We start from the raw sequence: 19150 nt of genomic DNA on the forward strand, positions 1-19150 counted from the left end.
CCCCCAAACCTCATTTCCCTTTTCCACCCAGCCCTGCTGCTTCTTTAGACTGGAAGCGGCCTCAGGCTACAGCCTGGCACACAGCAGGTGCCTAATAGGTGTCTATTGATTGACTTCCTGACTTGATCAATCCATGGATCTCTGCTCCCCAGGGCCTGGGGAGGTGGCGTTAGGATGCCTGCTTCTGACAGAGAAGGAAACCTAGGCAGAGGGCAGCAGCTGACAGTACAAGCCCAAGCCCAGGCCTAAGGTCCCCTCCCACAGGTTCCTCTCCTCCAGAAATCTTTCTGAAGGTCCTGCTCCTCTTTCTGCTTTGGGGGGACCCCACGGGCTCCCCAAAGAAGGGACCAACCCTATCCTCAGGAGGAGGAATTGAGTGACTGGGGGGCAGCTACTACTTTGAGAATGACACACCAAGTCTTGTCTGCCACAATTGTGAAGCCACAGTAAAGCTATTCAAAGTTTTTTAAAAACTTTTTTTTAAAGCTATTTAAAGTGGTCTCCAACCCCTGTAAAACTGTTATAATCCCTTCTGGGAGGCTTGATTGCCTCAGGATTCTCCTTGAAGTCTGGGATTTTTCTGTGAATTTGGAGGGCATTTGTCCTGGGTAGATAGCTTGAGACAGGGCTCCCATTTCTCTCTCTCAATAAAGCATTATATTTTAAGTGATGGTTTCCCCCGGTCATATTTTTATTATAACAGTTAAACAGGGTTGACTTTGAAACGTTCAGGGTCCTCTTAGTTTGCACACCGCACGAGGTAAAGAGAGGAGGAGGCTGGAGGGACGAAGGACTCCGGGGTGAGGAATAGGAACTTCTGGATCTCAGACAGCTCGGAATCCTTTTTGACCGCGGTTTCTTTACGGGACAATCTTGACCTCCTCCTCTGTCCCCCCCAGCCCTCAGAGGACCCTCCTGTTTCTCACGGTCTTGGGGGGGGGCGTCTGGCCTCCGCGGCCTCCTCCATGAAAGTGTGACAGAAAGAACAGTATTAAAGGGTTCACAGCCTTAGGAGAGGCGCTCAGGGAACGGGCGGGACAGGCGCCTCCCCTGCTCCGAGGTCCGTGAGGGGTGGATGACAAGCCTAGGACAGGCACCCCTCACGCCAGGGGCTCTCAAAGCAAAGCCTTCTGGGAAGCGATGGGAAGATCAAGTAAGGGGTGGGGCCTGAGTGAGGGCGGAGCTTGAGCACAAGCGGACGAGAGGCGGGGCTTAGGTGAGGGGGCAGGTCTGGGACGGTCACCAGGTCCGTGTGGGCGGGGCATGGGTGGGGGTGGGGCGGAGAGGTTGCGGGTTGGGCCTCTCCATAAGATGTAACATGGGTTTGGGCTAAGGACTACAGGAAAGTTGCACGGGGTAGGCGGAGCCGGGCTCGATCTGGGGGTGGGGCCTGGGCAAGGGGTAGGCAGTAGGGCGGGGCCTGGGCTGGGGGCGGGCTCTGACGCTTTTAATCTAGGATTTTCTCGAGGCTTTCCCTTTTCCTCCCCCATCCCAGACTCTGCATGGGCTCCGGCAAGGCTGTCCAGTCCCGGAGGGGGTGGGGCCCTTCCGGTAAGGGTTGCCTCGGGGAGGGGTCTGGAGAGGGAAAGGAAAGAACCTGAATCTTAGAACCGTGGAACAATCTAAATAAATTTAAAAAGAAAAGAAAAGAGGGAAGTCAGACTGGAGAGGAACCTCTCAAATGCTGGGACCGCGGAAAGGCTTTTTATAGGAAGCGAGGCCTGAGCAAGCACGAGAGCATCCATCCTGGAGCCTTTTCCGTGTCACGTTTGTGGGGAAGGTTTTCCCCGGAGAACGTCACTGCCGCGACATCCGAGAACTCGTCCTGGAGAGAAGCCCTGGAGGGCCGCGAATGGGGAAAGGCCTGCTTCCGAAGTGAAGATCCTTCATTGCCTGAAAAAAAGATTCCCGCTGAAAAGAAATCCTAGAAATGCAATGAATGAGGAAGAGGCCTCCCTCTGGATCCCAGCTGCTTCCTCAACACGGGAACTGAAGCGATACTCTGTCTGGAAGGGACTCTGCTGAATTTCCTTCACATTGGAAAGAAACCATAGAAATATGGCGCCCGTGGAAAGCCCTTCTGTTCAAGACCGGGAGCCGTCTCTCCTTCTTAGAGGAGTCGTTGGCTAGAGGTGCCACGGAGGCACTTACCCTCTCCAGGAGCCAGAATGCCAAGTGCCTTTCCTGGACAACGTGTAACCTGTTACCAGGGAGCTTCCTGTTGGGGAGAGGAGAGTCAGTGGTCACAGTGGTCACCACCAGTAAAACAAAAACGAATCCTTAATGTGAACTTCCTAAATATCCTACTTCCAGCAAGATAGACAGATAGAGGAGAGACAGTAGAACCATTGGGTAGATGTGATTAGAACAGTTCAGAGCTGCCCCAGGAGTGCTGGAGAGTTTAATAGCAGCTTGGAGAGTGGTCAGCCCTCCAGAGCCTGGGGGATTTGTGCTGAATCCTGTTCCATCTAACATTTTGATCAGTGTCTTCAGATAACGTAGGTCAAACATGCAGTCAATGGTAAAGCACCATCTACATGTAATCTCTTGTTATTAAAGGCAATGATGGTCTGCTTATCTAGTTTATTGATGAACCAGGACCAGCTAACTTGGTTTTCTCCTTTCCCCCTAAGCCAGGTTCAGGGAAGCTGGGGATTTCCTGAAGGGATGAGGACTCAAGTGTCTATCTCAAAAAAAAAAAAAAAAGAATAGTTAGAACCTAGGACATGGGCTAAGGGCTTTACAAATGTTTGTTACTAACAACAGTCCTGGGCTAGATGCCATTTTGAGTCCCATATTAAAGGGGAGGAAAATGAGGCAGGTTAAGTGAGTTGGTCAGGGTCACATGGTAGATGTCTGAGCCTGTATTTGAACTCAAAGTCTTCCACTCCATGTCCAAGCCTCTTGTTTATGGACCCACTGAGCTGCCTGAGTTATAAATCTAGGACTAACCTACTTAGCTTTCCTGATGCATCCAGTAAATCTTCTTCCTCAAATCACCTTTAATTTGTCTTTTTTTATTCTCTATACTGGGACTATAAAAACTCCTTTGGGTTGGAGATTGTTTTGTCTTGTAGCCAGTGCCTTCTGTGATTTAGTCCGGCATTCTGTCCAACATTTAGCATCATGGTAAGTGCAGGATGGGCTACTGGGGGGCCCAGTGGATAGAACTGTTCTTGGCATCAGGAAAATCACAGTTCTCATTCAATCTCAGACAATCACTATCTGTAACCCTTGGCAAGTCACTTAACCCTTATTTGACTCGATAATTCTTTTGTAAAATGGGGTCACACCGCAGAAAGGAATGACAACACACTCTATTCTTTCCAAGAAAACCACATGGACAAAGGCCACAGAGTCCCAATGAGTCTGACACCACTGAATGACCAAAAAAATATTTACTGTTGACCATAATTTTTAAAAACTTGTGACAGCCCAGGGGTACAATAGGTAGAGCCCTGGGCCTTGAGTTAGGCAGACTCACGTTCCTGAGTTCAGATCTGGCCTCACAGTTAAGTTACCGAATGTGGTATTTCTGGCTGGGCCTGACGAGATTATTCTCTGTGGCAGAGACAGTGTCGTATAGTAGTTAGAGACATAAGCTCAAGTTCCATCTCTGACACATGCTGACCTGTGTGGATGGGGCCAGCTCATCTGAAGGGCCCCAAGAAGGCTTCAGAGAATAAGTTTGCAGAGCAGGGGGATCTACTTTGGCAGAACAAGTTGTACAGCAGATACTCCCTAAGCTGGGAAATTCACAGTTTTAGTCTAAATGTGAGCACTGCACTTGGGCAGTGCTAGGCAAGTTGGGAGGCTGTGATTGGTTTCTGTGAAGTGAGAGAGAGATATGAAGTGATATGGAAAAGTATTGTGAGAGAGAGAGAGCCAGACTTCACCAGAGCAACACTTAGGGCAGTAGGCTAGACAAGGATCTGTCTCCTTCCTACATTTCTCACTTTCAATATCTCTACCTTGTGGTAAATAAAAGCTGCTAACAGTTTTTCTAACTTAAGGACTAATATTTTATAAAGGGCAACCACAATCTTACTTTTATAACTTCTATTTAGTCAAACCCAATTTTAATTCTTATACTGGGAATATTACTCAAGCAGGCTTTTAATAGAATGTATTGTCTGTCTTTTGTAAATCTGTGTCCTGTGTCATGTGTGTGCACACTGGGGAGGTTTTTGGAGAAGGAAACCTCTGATTGATGAGGTACTCTTGTCTCTCACATTCATTTTTCTAGAGAAATTTTCCAGAGAGAGAAAGGTGGAGAAATCAGAGAATTAAGTTTAATTTAAAAAGAACACTTCTTTGGGGATTTTAGTTTTCTTAAACCTTGGGATAATTTAAAGAAGAAATCTTGCATTTTGACTTCTGCTTTTTCTAGAAGGCAGAGGCTGGAAAAATGTTCATTGTTTCTCTCTCTTCCTCTGATGGTCAACAGAGAAGAGAAGAACAGAGAGATGCTTTGCTCTCATAATTGGATAATTTTTAAGGTTAATGTCTGTGGTTTGGGAAAATCATGAATGATTCTGAATTGTATTTGTGGAAGATTCTGTATAATCCAAGATTTTGGGTTTACAAATTAAAATGTGGAAATGTTATTTTGATAAATGTGCTATTGAAGCATGAGCATCCAGTAAAACTGTAATGACCTCTAGGATTGAGTTTTAAAACTTTTGAGTTTTAAAATTTGTAAATTTGAAATGGAGCCTGTACTAAGGGTCTGAAATATTGTTAAGAATTTGACTGAATTGTGAGATATTGATTGTTATCAAAACATGTCCTTTGTGCAAGCACGAATCTGCTAAAATTATAAATATGTGTTTAAATATAAATGTATGTTTAGAAGTAATTTATTAGAATACAATCATGTTTACTCCCAAATGATCTACGAGATTTTTACTGTAAACTAAATATTTGAGGTAAATTGGTTAGCTTTAGAGACTAGACAGTTTTGATTTGTAGTAGAGTAAAAGTTAGTAGAAGAGTAGATATTTGTAAACTTGTAAGGTGGTGAGAAGCCATTAGAGTGAGTAAATAGGTAAAACAAAGGTTTCTTTTGTTAAAGACACTCTGTAGGGCTCCAAGCTCAATGAGCTGGGCCTGAGAAGCTGGCCCTAGATCCTCAGTGATAGGAGAATCTAAAGCTGAGTGATGGATAAACCTGCCTGTGTGATCTCCAAGATGTGCTGGTAACCACCAGGGCTTATGGATGTTTGGCTTAGCCAAGCCTTCCCCTCTTTAACAGTGCCCAGGCCAAGTAACCAGTGAGGGGCTGAGTGTATGTTCAACAGCTCCTCTAGCTCCCTGGCTTGGGGTTGGATTTGATGATAAAGTTGGTTATGGGCTGCTTATTGATGTACTAAATGGATATCGCTAATCTAACTGTGGTTTGATAAATCCCTTTCCCCATAGCTGTAGATATTTACTAGCCTGGGAAAGAATACCAATCTTCACTTGGATTAAGTTGTAACAGGGTTCATTGCTTTAACTCAAAGGGGTAAGAACAGGACAAGGGAAGAGGTGTTGGGAAAATGCTATGCTAAGTTTATAGAACTAAGGTAATCTCTATTTAAGAGCCTATATTGGCTGGAGACTCTTCCCCCTCTCACAGTCCCTGGTGGGGTCTGGCCGTGGCCTGAACTAAAGAAAGGGAGGGATGGTGATGTTCGTGGCAGCTGTGCTGTTCTTGTCTCTCCGCTCAATTTAGCAGCAAGGTGAATGACACTTCTTGTGAAAATGAGATATGGATGCTGGACTAGCAGGTCTATGTCCTATCTTCTCTTCACCACCCACTCCCAAGGTCCCCTCCTCAATACACGAGGTCCTGGGTGGCTCAGAACATGGGCTTTTATAGAGGTGGTCCCAACTGTCTTCTGCCTTGGCTCATGCCCCTTGGGAAAATTCCAAGATCTATAACCAACAATCCTGTCCCTCAAGCTGTTCTCCATCTTTTCCAGAAGTTCCTTGTTACAGTTTGCATTATGGAAGCTTTAGGAACAAAACTGGGTTATTGGGAGTAATTCTCTCTAAGTTGAAATAGGTGAGACTTGTCATGTAAGGCAAAAAGGCTGTTAGGATTTGGGCTGAGGTTGTTGTAAACTTGAAATCCAATGGTGGCTATATGAGGCTGTCAATGTGGAATCTAAGAGAACCCCAAGTTTGTAGCAGCCTGAGTTCTGAGGACCTCAAGTTTGGCCTTGTCACATGAGAATTTCTCCCAGAGGGAAGTCCTAACTTCACAAGTTTCAGAATAACAATAGACCTTAAAGAATTCTAGGTGGAGCTGGCAGACTTAATCAGGTGTTAAAAAAGGAAAGAGAAATCCTCATTGCTAGATTTTGCCTGAGGGAAGGATTTCTCTCAAAATACAACCTTTGGAGTGATATGAGAGATATTGGGCCTGTTTTTCTGTCTTATGGGATCTCATATACCTTCGATAAAATGTGGTTTTCTACTGGGACACCTAAAAGTAATGCTCTAGAACAGTGATGGGCAAACTATGGCCTGGGAGCCAGATGCGGCCCCCTGAAATGTTCTATCCCGCCTGTGCACATTATTCCTAATCTGACGAATACAAAGAGTAGGATACAACACAATGAAACTTCGAAAGAGTTGCCTTAGAAACAGACTGACAGATGAGCATTTCCTTTCCTTTGGCCCCTTCTTTAAAAGTTTGCCCATCACTGATCTAGAACACCACCATGGCTTACATCTCCAAGTATTAATATAATTTCATAATACATACGTATAATTTGTTTCATTCTTGAATCCTCACTATCTCTCACCCCCTTTGCTTAAACTCTTTCATCTTTGCAATATACCCCCTCTCCTTGTCTCCATTTTCTAGCTTCCCTGGCTTCTTTCAAGTCCTAAATAAAATCCCACATTCTAGAGGAAGGCTTTTAAAGACCATCTTAGTTATATTGTCTTCCTTCTACTAATTGTTTCCTATTCATCCTATATACAACTTATTGGCCCTTATCTGTTTTCTTCTTTCAACAGATTGTTAGCCCAATCAGTTTATTTTTAAAATCTTTCCTAAGATTTCTATGGAAATTATTGCTGTTAGTAACCTCCTTGGGTGAACCATACCTAAAATAATTCCCATTTGGAAATACCTAAAAATTATCATGCAGCCCCTGCTTCAATCAAGGCATTAATCAACATTTATTAAACACTTGCTAAATGCAACAAATGGTACTATGTGCAGTGATGGAAGTCCTGCAACAACAACAAAAAAAATGAATCTCACTTCCCTCAGATCACAGATTTTTTGAACTACAATTGGATATATGTTCATCATGACATCATTAACATATAATTCTTTGCACCTTCCACTCACTTCCGTTTTTCCCCTCTGGGAAAAAATAGAACAATTTAAATCCCTTTTCTATATGAAAGTCGCTCAAATTCTTGAACAAACCTCTCATGTCTCCTTCCTTTGAATGCTCTCTTCACCAGACTAAACTTTTCCAGTTCTTTCAACTTATCACCATAAGATATAGAGAAAGAATTCCTTTCACTTTGCAGTCTTCAAATAGGTATTCTCCAACTTAAATATCAAATATCAGCTATCAACATCCTTCATCTACTAGATTCCCTGGATTTCTTTAAATCTTAAAAAAAATTCCATTTATTACCAGAAGCTTTTTCCAACTCCTTTTAAACTCTATTGTGGTTCCTCTTTTCATTCTTTACATTCTTTTTCTTTTAAGTTTTACATTTACATTTTTTACATTTTTTCTAATTTAAACTGTATGTAATTCATCTGTACATATTTATTTTCTATTTGTTTCCCCCTTTAGATTTTGGGGCTGCTGTAGGGAAGAAATGTCTTTTGGCTCTTTTTTGTGACCCCAACATTTAGCATAGCATCTAGCACATATTAAATGTTTAATAAATGCTTATAATTTATGAGGATATACTAGGAAATACTCTCATGGGCTTTAGAATTCAGGAGAATTAATGAGAAAATGACTCTCTAGCAGTTAAATAGTTAATGATGAATGGTCATTGGCTTGGTTGTCAACCAGTATTGAGACATTTTAACTTAACCAGACCCACCTAAGCTAATGGTGAGTAGATTTCCAATGCCAAAGGTGTGATACATTTGAAGGTAGTGGCATATACCCTCATTGGTAATAAATTAGCAAAGGTATTGTAAAAGGGGTTTCTTTCTCCTATCGAGTGGTATTTGAAACCCTATTGAAAGCCAAGATTTTAAGAAAGAAAAAGTAATGATAAGCTTCACACATAAACTGACAAGTATTGGAAATCAAGAATACAATCTTTAAGGAACATCTAATCAAAGAACTTGAGAGTTGGAAGGGAATTTGTTGAAAGCCGTTATATGTAAAGAGCCAATTGGAGAAATAGGGTCAAATTTAGGGCCTGTTATCTGGATTCCCTACGTGACCAATCCAGGCTGAGGCAGTCTTTGTGTTTGGTCCTGGTCACCTGAGCCCTGAAAAGCTCTGGTACCAGCAGGTAGATTAATCCAAAAACAACTTGACCCCTCCAAGAGGCTATTAGGAGTCATTTAGAGAAACAGAGTCTGTAATAGATGTTTTATCTGGATCCCATTACAAAATCATCGGCAAGTAAAACTGCGTGTATGATTTTTCTGCACTGCATGTCAGATGCAGATAGAATGGACCATCTAAGGTAAAAATCTGAGGCTCCTCTTTTGACTCATTTTTAGATCCCCACATTCTCTCAACATTCTTATTGGAAAGCTTTGAGTCCTTAACCAGACCAGCAGCTACTGAGTTAACAATTCCTCTCCTTGACAATTTCTCTCCTTGATAATTAAGAAGCCTGAAACCTAAAAAATATATTACTTAGATAAAGACTGGAGCCGGACAATTTAGTCCAGACTATCTGACCAGGTGCAGATCTGTAAATCAAGGCAGAACGCAATTAGTAAACATCTCCATGAAATTTATTTCTGCTTCCGGAATTATCCCCTACTAATTGGTTGTTGGAACTTGGCCCTTGTTTTTGCACCCATATCTCTATTTTTTAGGCCTTGATGAATTGTGTATGATTTATAACCTCCTTCACAGCTGTGATTCTTTCTTTGTGTTCTTTGTTTGAAACCAGTATAAAATAAAGTCAAAAATCCCATAGCATGGAATCAGCATGGGCTAACCTCTAGTTCGGCTGTTCTCAGTTTCTTTTTCCTGTCTTAGCAATCCGACGCCGTAAAACGCCACTCAGGACCCCTGCCATATAGAGCTGGTCCTCTATAGGAATTCATTATCCATATTTTACCACCCATACCACAAATGCATCATTACTGCACCATAGCTAAAAAGTGGCTACCCATTCAATATTACCTGCCATGAATGAAAGTCTAAATATCTTTCATCTCCCATTTAATTTTTTTCTGATCTCAGAAATACTTCATGGAGAGCCCGAACCACAGCATAGACAGTGTTATAGATGGTATAACTCAAGCCAGATGTGGTCATATCAAAAGGACACAGAAGCAAAGACTCCAAGGAAGCATTTGGTGAACACATGTCTTGTTTTTCATTTTCTAATTGATCTGAGCAGCTAAAGACTGACAGCCAGAGTACCCTCAGTAAAATGTCATTTGGAAATTTAGAAGGTTTAACTCTCTTAAGAAAATTCTTGAACCCAGAAATTTCATTGTCAGGTATGAAAATGTGAGAGCCCCATGAAAATCATGACCTTGGTGATAGAGAGGTTTCATGGTAATGTCCCAGTGAGATGTCGCAATCCACACCTTCTTTATACTCAATATAGGAAGTTGTGAGTATCTCAGAATCATTAATAAATCTGTATCACCATGGACAACAATCACATCCCATGAAGATTCTAGGATCCTGGCTATGATGATCTCATATAATTCCATATGTCCTCTTTCCCTAGCAGGGATCTTCTCTTTGAAAGACCCACAAACTCCATTCTTTACTGTGTCATTTGAAATTGTTGTAAGCCCTGGAAGACTACAACTCCCAGGGCTCTCTGCTACAACTTCCCCTGACAACTCCCACTTCCTTTGTGGGAGTTGTTATGGAAAGTATAAAAGAGAGAGTTTGGCACCTTTTTTCTCTCTCTACCCTGGAGCTCTCTCTACCCTGAAGGGTCTGCTCTCTATCCCAGAGACGCTAGGATCCTGAGCACTCTCTTGGCACCTTTTCCCCCTTCTATCTACCTCCTAGTTTTCCCTAGACCTTCCCTTTCCTAATCTAAAGAAAACCTAGCTATTCTAGGCTCTAAAGTGTCTCTCTGGTCTTTTATTCGAGCCCCTGCAGGGCTCTGGTCAATTTCCCCCTGCCAGGCCTGGGCACACTACCTTTATTTCCCTTCCTCTAGCTTCCTCTCTCCTTTCTCCCATTCCTCCAACCTTCCTCCCTAATCCCTCTCACATTACCATTGCCTCTCTTATTTCCCACAGAAATTTCTCACCTCTTCTAGTATCTGTGGCAACTAGACCTATCCAGTTCAATTGAAAGTAAACCATCAAATGGACAAGACCTTGGTGAAGAGAAGAGTCTTTAGGAGCCACCTGATAGAGAGAAGGAAACTGGATCTTGTCAGTAAGAATGGAATCAAACAGACCAGATGTGATCTGGATGAGAAAGAAACAAAGCTCTCTTTGGCCCAGGACACTGTGGACAGAATTGAAATAAAATGCAGTTTTATTGATTGGCTTTATTAGTTATAGAATATATTATGTATCTTGCAATACAGTTTCTAATAGGTGGTATTTTATTCTCTGAGTCTCCAAATTTATCCCTTTTTATGAGCCCTCAAAAAAGCAATAATTTAGTGAAGACAGACTTCTGAGAATCTGTTGTTACCTCTATTCTATTTTATTTATTATTATATTATATATTATATTATTAGTAAATCCTATATAATAAATACCTTAAGTGTTTATTCATTTTTACTCTCACATTTATTTTGGCAACCAAGAAGAGATTTCAGAACTTTAAAGAGAGTAAGAAAAAAATCCAAGTTTCTCCTCCTGTTGTGGGCTCCTCTCTTCCCTCTTCCCTCTCTCCTATCCCCTCCCCCTTAGGAGCTTTTCCTGACTGCTCCCTCCCAAGGCTGAATCCCTGAGTCTACTGCTCTTTTGGTCATGTTTGTAGTGTGCTGAGACATTTGAGAGCTGTTTGGAAGCGCCTCCTTGGTTCTGCTGGAAAGGGTAAGATCCCTATACCCCTTCCTGCCCCAGTTTGGGTTTCAAAAGCTTTCAGCTGGGGCAGCTTTTAGTCTCAAGCAATATGTTCTGCATTGACCAGCTCCACTCCGTCTTAGTTCCCAAGCAGATTTTTTTAATTAAACTGACCATGCACTGCTACTAGGTTTGCCCAAGACACAAGGGATTTCCCCTCTCCCCTGTTGCTGTGCTGCCTCTTGGCAACCTAACCTGTCCTGGCTCTTGCTAAACCTACCCCTATGCCTAACCCTAAATCCAGTTTTTGCCTCTTGGCCACTAGAGGCATCATATAAAATAAAATAAGATAAAATTCCACTAACCCTTACCTAGACCCACACATAATAATAATAATAACAACAATAATAATAATTTAAACATTAAAAATATAAAACATATATACAGTAAATAGATAAAATTACATTGAAAATTATTTCCATTTCCTTTTCCTGTAATGTGACCTTTGTAAATACAACACCAATCAGCATGAATGCTACTCTACAAGAAAGCTTTTTGGCTTTCCTTGAATTGGGAACCTTTAAGTTGTTGGATTGCCTCCTTCTCCTTATATTGATAGGAAATATTCTTTTCTAAATACTAAGTATTAAAACAGAAAAGGTTATGTAAGGATGGGATTTTATGCAGAGGAGATGGAACCAAAGGGAGAAGGAGACAGTTGCTGGCAGTTGCAACCAGCAGAGAATTCTGAGGATTTTCTCCCAGGAGGAGGGAGAAGAGTGGTCTTTAGGATGAGGGCTGGGAGGAGTGAGGAGACAGAAACCTCAGCTTTGATTGGTCTGGAGGCCTTCCTGAGGATGTTTCTCTTGGAAATTGAAACCCTGATTTCCTGAACACAGCCATTTTAATACAACTCATTCTTTGAGGCTACAACCATCAAGTCAACTAAGATTTTGGACTCAACTTGGGTGCAATTCTTTAGTCTCCCTCACTTATTACCCATCCTTGCCGAGAAACCCTTTTCAGTTAAAGTTTACAATTATAGGAAAGGATAGAAATAAAAATAGAAATAGGGAGAAATAGAAGGGGAAAGTGGGGAGAAGCTTAGGAGTTGGGGCTGCCTAGGCTCTGCCTAAATGATGGACTCTCTAGGAAATTAGTGAAGAGGGCACCCCTCAAATCCCTCTATCCTTCACCCCTTTCCTCAGTCCCTGATTTGTGAATAATAAAAGCCATTTAACAGTCAGATAGTATTCCAGTGTGTCTGAGAGACAAGGGAGAGGGGAACCACAGACTAGACTGGCAGCCTCCATCTTTGAACCAGACCACCCATGTACCTGGGGAGAGGGCTTGAGTGAATCCCATCCTTATTCAAGATTGGATTGGGGTACCACCTACCTCCTCTTGTAGGGAAGTGTTGCCCTCAACTTTTGAGGGGCAGCACAACCATCTAGGTCACCCAATTTTGGGATGACACTTCCCTAGTCTTCCAGTGTATATTTGGCCCAAGGGAGTGGTGAGGAGTCACCACACAGACTCTCTCACTCTCCCATCTACCAATATCCATTCCTGGGGGGGCTCCCTTTATTTTTACAGTTTTGGAAGAGCCAGCTTAGGTAAAATGCCTGAATATCTCCTGTGATAAAAAAGAATAAAAATCAAAAGCCTCTGTTTGAACCAGATGGCAGCCATTTTTCTCCTATCTACAGCATAGCAAAAGGGGACAAACTTAGACAAGAAAAGAAAATTTAAAGGCACAGTACCATAGAAATTTTACATTCAAACTGGTACAATGGATGTATCAATGGGGAAAACAATTTTTACCAAGATGGGAATCCTTGCGTTACTATACCACTTGGACTATGATTTATGACTTGTGGATGGTAGTGATGCCAGGTTATATAATGGAAATCATAGACATATATGATTCCTGCCAATGGTTGAAGCTAGAAATAGGTAGTCTTTGCTTTCATACCAACCACAATTGCAGTAATCATCTAATTCCTCCAATTCTATTGGTCCTTAAAGAATTTAATGCACAAATTGCTAGGAAATATAGATGATGCAGTGGTGCTTATCCTTGCATTAAAAAAGGAAAACGCATGACTAATAGAAGAAATTATACAAGTGAAAGGAAACAAAGACAACAAAATAGATAACAAAATAGAAATAGCGATGCAAACAACTGAGGCACATACAGACACAGCAAAGACAATAGAAGAAGGGGCAACAGCACAAGCAGTACCAATATTACCAATTATTGATCACACAATTTTGCAGCCAGATTCTGGGGTCCTCCATATAAAAAGGCATAAGTCATTCACTGCTGCAGATCTCAACACCCTAAAAAAATGAATGCCTGCCTTTTAAAAAAATCCCTTCAAGGCCATGAAAGAATTTAAGAGAGCATTAAGGCTTTTTGATCCCACATTTTTGGACATTGAAAATCTTCTTTCTGATTTATTTACACCAGCAGAGAAAGCACAATTTATTGAGTAGACCCAAAGGAACACAAATTTAACATCCTGGCCATCGCCTTATGAAGATCTAGAATTAAACAGTCATCAAAACCTAGTTTACCTAAGAAGAGCTAGGGAAGATCTTGTAGAATCTATGAAATCCTTTGTTAAGCACCCAGATTCCTGGGGAAAGTTTGAAAAGTTAAGGCAGGAGATAAATGAGCACCCTCAACATTTTTAGATAGGTTTGTGGAAGCTGGGGAAAAGATTTTAGAGTTCCAGGACTTAAGTGAACCTGACCAGTTATTATATGTAAAATGAATGCTAAAGTGCAGGCAGAAGTACAAATTCAATTGGACAATTTCAAACACTCCGAGCACAGTCTAATGGCAAAGAATTCTATCCAAATAATGTCAGATTTTTGCAAGTCTTCCTGAACTACTGAAAGAAAAAGATCACATGAAAGACTCCTCTTCTGTATCTCAGATGAAAAACCTCCTCTCTCATATTGAGCAACTCCTGGCTAAACCTCCCTCCCTTGCTACTTCTCTTAATGCCCTGTCCTGCCCTGTCCTTTCTCCCATCCCATGACCAACTCCAACCCCAAGAAACACTCATCCTCCTACCATACCAGTTTCTACCTGCTAAATTCGTAGGCTGCTAAATTGGGTTAGTGAGTGATCGATGTTGCAGGCTTGTCAGACATGGATCGCTACAAGAACCTGTTGTGATTTGTGAATTTTTTTCCTTCTTCCTCGAATTTTTCAGTTTTTGATATTCTATATTTCTCTCAGAGGTTATTTTTTTCCCTTGGATTCTTTGATGCTTTGATAACCGATTCATATGCCTTATGACTAGACCATGTACCCCTGTGTGATTCTTATATGCATCCCTGTATCCTCCTCAAGGGGGAATGTTATTATCCTCCTCAGGGGGGGACTATATTATTGTGAATTTTGATTTGAATATGAGCCTTAGAACAAGAGACTACCTCCCAAAATCCAGTAAGTGAACTTTTTGGAGAAGGCACCACAAAGATGCCTGCAGAGACCACATGCTACACCAAAAGATTCAGAGTGGTAAATTTGTAATATGAGGAGTTGAATGCATTTATTTTGGAATGTACACTCATATGCCAAAGGGGATTGCTCCCTAATTGGCTTTTTGTCAATGCACCTAACATTGGTTGTTTTTTTTTTTCTTTTATTTCCCTTCCCCCCCCAAAAAAATTATTGTAATTTCCCTTTAGAAACTTCATTATTGTATATACCTTTAGTTAAAAATCTTTAAGTTAATTATGTTTGAGATGATCCACTGGGGAGACTGGTCACCCAGAGGATAACAGAGGGGATGTGAAAATAGAAAACACATAAACCACATTTACCCAGTGCCCTCATTTTATGTATGGAGGCTTAGGAGACTAATTTTGCTAAGACCCATGCTACAGTTCTTTATTGGGCTTTGCTTTTGTAAAGTGCTGTGCAAACATAGGTTGTCCTCTGAATCCCCATTGCTTAATATTTCAGGTGACAAAGTGGACTTGGAGACCTCAAATCCTCTCTTATTATATCCAAGGGGTGGGACTTCTGCTCAGACCTAGAAAATAGCCAATTGCATCATGAGCCTGCATCCTTGCAAAGGATGGACAGAACAGTAGGGATCAGGTCCCTTATTCCTTCCACATCTTTCTCATGAACTCTAATTTTGTTTGGTAAGATCTCTATGTGCCAGCCAAAAAACAAGAAACAATTGAGTGCCAATATACTAGGGAATGGTTAAAAAAAAAACTGTAATAGATGAATGCCAACATAGTTGGAAAGAATGACAAGCTTTAGGATTCAGAGAAATTATTGTAGTATTTTTTGCATAATATGAAATTTGGGGTGTTTAATGAGGCTTCTCTGTGGGAGAAATTATGAAGTCTATACTACAGCAAAACATCTTTCCTTTTGAATTAGAGACACTGAATCTTATCTGTAGCATATGTCCAGTGTATAGTCAAGTATAAGCTTAAAGTGAAGTCCTCCCTTTAATCATTCCTTGTACATCCCTTCATTCTAGAATGTTATTCAACACTGAACATACAACTCTTCTCCATCATTTCATATTTTATTTTTGACAACAATTATGTGTAAAAACAATATGCAACATTTTTTTAAAAATTTGAGTCTTGAATTGTCTTTTCCATGGCCAAGATGTTAAAGTAACCTTACATAAATTTTGCATGTGGAATCATATAAAACATTTTTCCATATTGATCTTTCTGTGGAACTAAACTCAAACAACAGAAATTTAAAAAGTGAAAAATTTTTCTTTAGTCTGGATTCAGACTTCATCAATTCTTTCTCTGGAAATAGATAAAAGTTTTGATTAGGAGTCCTATGGGATTGTTTTGCATCATTGTATTGTTGAGAATAACTCAATTCACATTTGTTCTGCATACAATATTTCTATCACAAAGTGCAGTGGTTCTCCTGGTATAGCTAAATTCAGTTTGTTCTCAAAAAAAAAATCAGTTCTCAAGTCTTTTTAGTTTTTTTCCTAGCTTCTCCTTCATTATAAAACAATAGTATTCCATTACAATTATATGCCACAAATTTCTCAGTCATCCCCCTCCCAATTGATCAGTTCCCTCTTATTTTCCAATTCTTGTCACCTCAAAAAGAGCAGCCTTAAGTGTTGGGGTTTTTAAAAATACATATAGGTCCTTTTCCTTTCTTAATGCCCTTTGGATACAGTTCAAAATTGCTCTATCCAGTTCATGACTCCACTCAATAGTTCATCAGTATCTCAGTTTTCCCACATTTTCTTCCAACTTTTGTCCCTTTCCTTTTCCATCATAGTAGTCGATCTAATAATTGTGGGGTGGTCTCTCAGATTTATAAAAGTGATCATCCTCCACCTGAGGAAAACACATACAACTTAAGCACATTCTTTAGTTTTTTTTGCACTATTAATCTTCTGATATGAAGAGATGATTTCTGGATGGAAGCCTTCCTAGAGGGAATCCATCTGGAAATGGTCTGATCAGATGACATTTTCTCATACTGAACAAGCTCTGGATTTTCCATTTCAATGTCTTTCTTCTTCCATGACAGCAATAAGATTCCTAGCCAAAAGGAATTCTCACCTGAAAATAAAAGATGATTGTTGCTTGACGGCCTTACCACATTCATCATCTTCCTAAAGTATCTCTCAAGTGTGGATCCTCTTAAGTTAAATAATCTAAAAGTGGAAACTATAAGATCAACCTCACACATTAAGTTTCTGTCCAGTGAAAATTTTTTGACATGAAGCAACAGTTGGGTTTTATGTGAAAGCCTATTGGAATTGATGACATTCATACATTTTCTCTGCAATGTGTGTTAAAATTAATGGTTTGGCTAAATATATGAAAATTATAAATCTTTTATTTATAGAGAAATACAAAAGGGCAGAAAAGATAACCTAACTAAATATTGTTCCAGTGCTTCGCTCAGCCAGGACTTGTTAATAACCTTCAATCAGAATTAAACTATCTTCAGAAGACAGGAAGGGAAAACCAGCTATCCACTCACCCAAGACTGGATGTTGGAGGTGACTGGAGCTGAAGGTGACTCCTGAGGCCTACTTTCTTCTTTGAGATGACCTTCTTCTTGGAGTTCACTCTCTACTTCTTGGAGTGACTCTCTTCTTGGGAGTTCATTCTCTCCTTGGAGTCTATTCTCCACTAGCTTCCTCCACCAAATCCCTTTCACCAGACTGCCTTCATGGTTTTTATGGTGGTTTCCTGTCCCTGCCACTTTTCACAAGGGCCAGTCATTGTTTCCAAATCGTCTGAGTTCTCACCTTTGCAATCACACCTTTCTAAAGGTGTAAACTCTTAAATTTCTGGCTTGTTCTCACCTTGCATCAAGTAAGATGTGAACTTACTAAGTGGTTTTCAAGCTTCTCCCAACTAGTTCAAGCTTGTGTTGATTCAAAGTTATTTCCAACAAAAGTGGTAATTAAGGAAAGAGAACCAAGAATTCCCTTTTATAAATCTGGACGCTCTGATGCTTAAGATACCTCCTCACTGTGAAAGCTTTTCCACACTGTGTACCTTCATAAGGTTTTCTACTAGTGTGGATTCTCTGATGTCCAGCAGGATGGCCCCTCTGAGTGAAAGCCATTTTACATTGTTTACATTTATAATGTGTGCAGTGGAATCTCAGGGTCTGCATCCTTGCTCAAGTGAGCAGACAAGAGATTGGATAAGATGCTTGCAGGAAAATATGCAGCTTTTATTAGGGAAAGGGAGAGGACAGAGGAACTTCTCTGATTCGTTGACTCAACAGCAATGTCCACAGATATAAAAATGAACTCAGAATATATAAGAAATTAACATAATACTCCTCTTCTAGACACCTACTACCTGTGTATGATACAATGTCTGTGTATGTTGTAGTTTATCTTGTCCTACCCTCCTTAAGTTTCTCAACATTTCTGAACCCATGGGAGCATTTCTTTAGTTTGCAATTTCTAAATTGAATCAGAATTTAAACATGGCGGAGGTCTTTCAGACTGAAACATTTAGGACAAAGAGTTAAGACTGTGGGTGTAAATTTTAAGACTTTTCCCAGGGGAATGGCAATCTAAGACCTTATTAAAAAAAATTAAAAATGGGAGGAAAAGGGAGGTTTTGGCCACATTAGGAAAGAGTGAATAAAACGCAGATATTTATGTATATATAAAAAGTTGCTGGGGAGGGGGATTTCTCTACTCTTAATAAGGAAAGATTAATTTCCTTTCAGAAGGGTCCCTAACTTTCAGTATTTTTTTTTAGGTTGGTATTATAACGTTTATTAAAACAATGCTATGGGTGAATAGAAACAGCAAAGAACTAAAGAATTAAAATTCAAGCTATGTAAAATTCCAACTAAAACCCAAATGTGTCTAATGTATTCATTCAGTAGCTAACTAAAAGCCTAAGAAAGACAACCCTCTCAATATAATAAAGTACTGCAAAACAATTGGCAATTTTCAGTTATCAAAATTGTGGGTTTGGCATTTTGTATCCTTTTCTCAATCAGGAAAAAAATTCTTTTTGAATGTTATATAACATACATATAAAACAAGATAGAAAAATACATTATAAACCTGTAACAATGGCTGTATCAGTATTTTTAAAGGAAGTTTCCAATCTAATATTACTAATATTGATAAATGTATGATGTAGAATATCGCATGATTGTATCCCATATAATAAGGTTTCTCTCCAGTGTGGATTCTCTGATGTGCAGCAAGGGATTTCTTCCATGTAAAAGCCTTTCCACACCATTTACATTGATAAAGTTTCTCTCCATTGTGGATGCTCTGATGTGCAGCAAGAGATTTCTTCCATGTAAAAGCCTTTCCACACCGTTTACATTCCTAAGGTTTCACTCCAGTGTGGATTCTCTGATGTGCAGCTAGATTGCCCCTTTGTGTGAAAGTCTTTCCACATTGTTTACAATCATAAGGTTTCTCTCCACTGTGGATTCTCTGATGTGCAGCAAGATTGCCCCTTTGTGTG

The 19150-nt window shown here is 40.4% G+C and overlaps 1 pseudogene; it reads left to right on the top strand.

Annotated features, from left to right (window-relative positions):
- Positions 1–19150, top strand: part of LOC123245893 — a 503106-nt pseudogene that overhangs the window by 361525 nt on the left and 122431 nt on the right.

The sequence above is a fragment of the Gracilinanus agilis genome, chromosome 1 (assembly GCF_016433145.1).
Source record: "Gracilinanus agilis isolate LMUSP501 chromosome 1, AgileGrace, whole genome shotgun sequence".
Taxonomy (NCBI): domain Eukaryota; kingdom Metazoa; phylum Chordata; class Mammalia; order Didelphimorphia; family Didelphidae; genus Gracilinanus; species Gracilinanus agilis.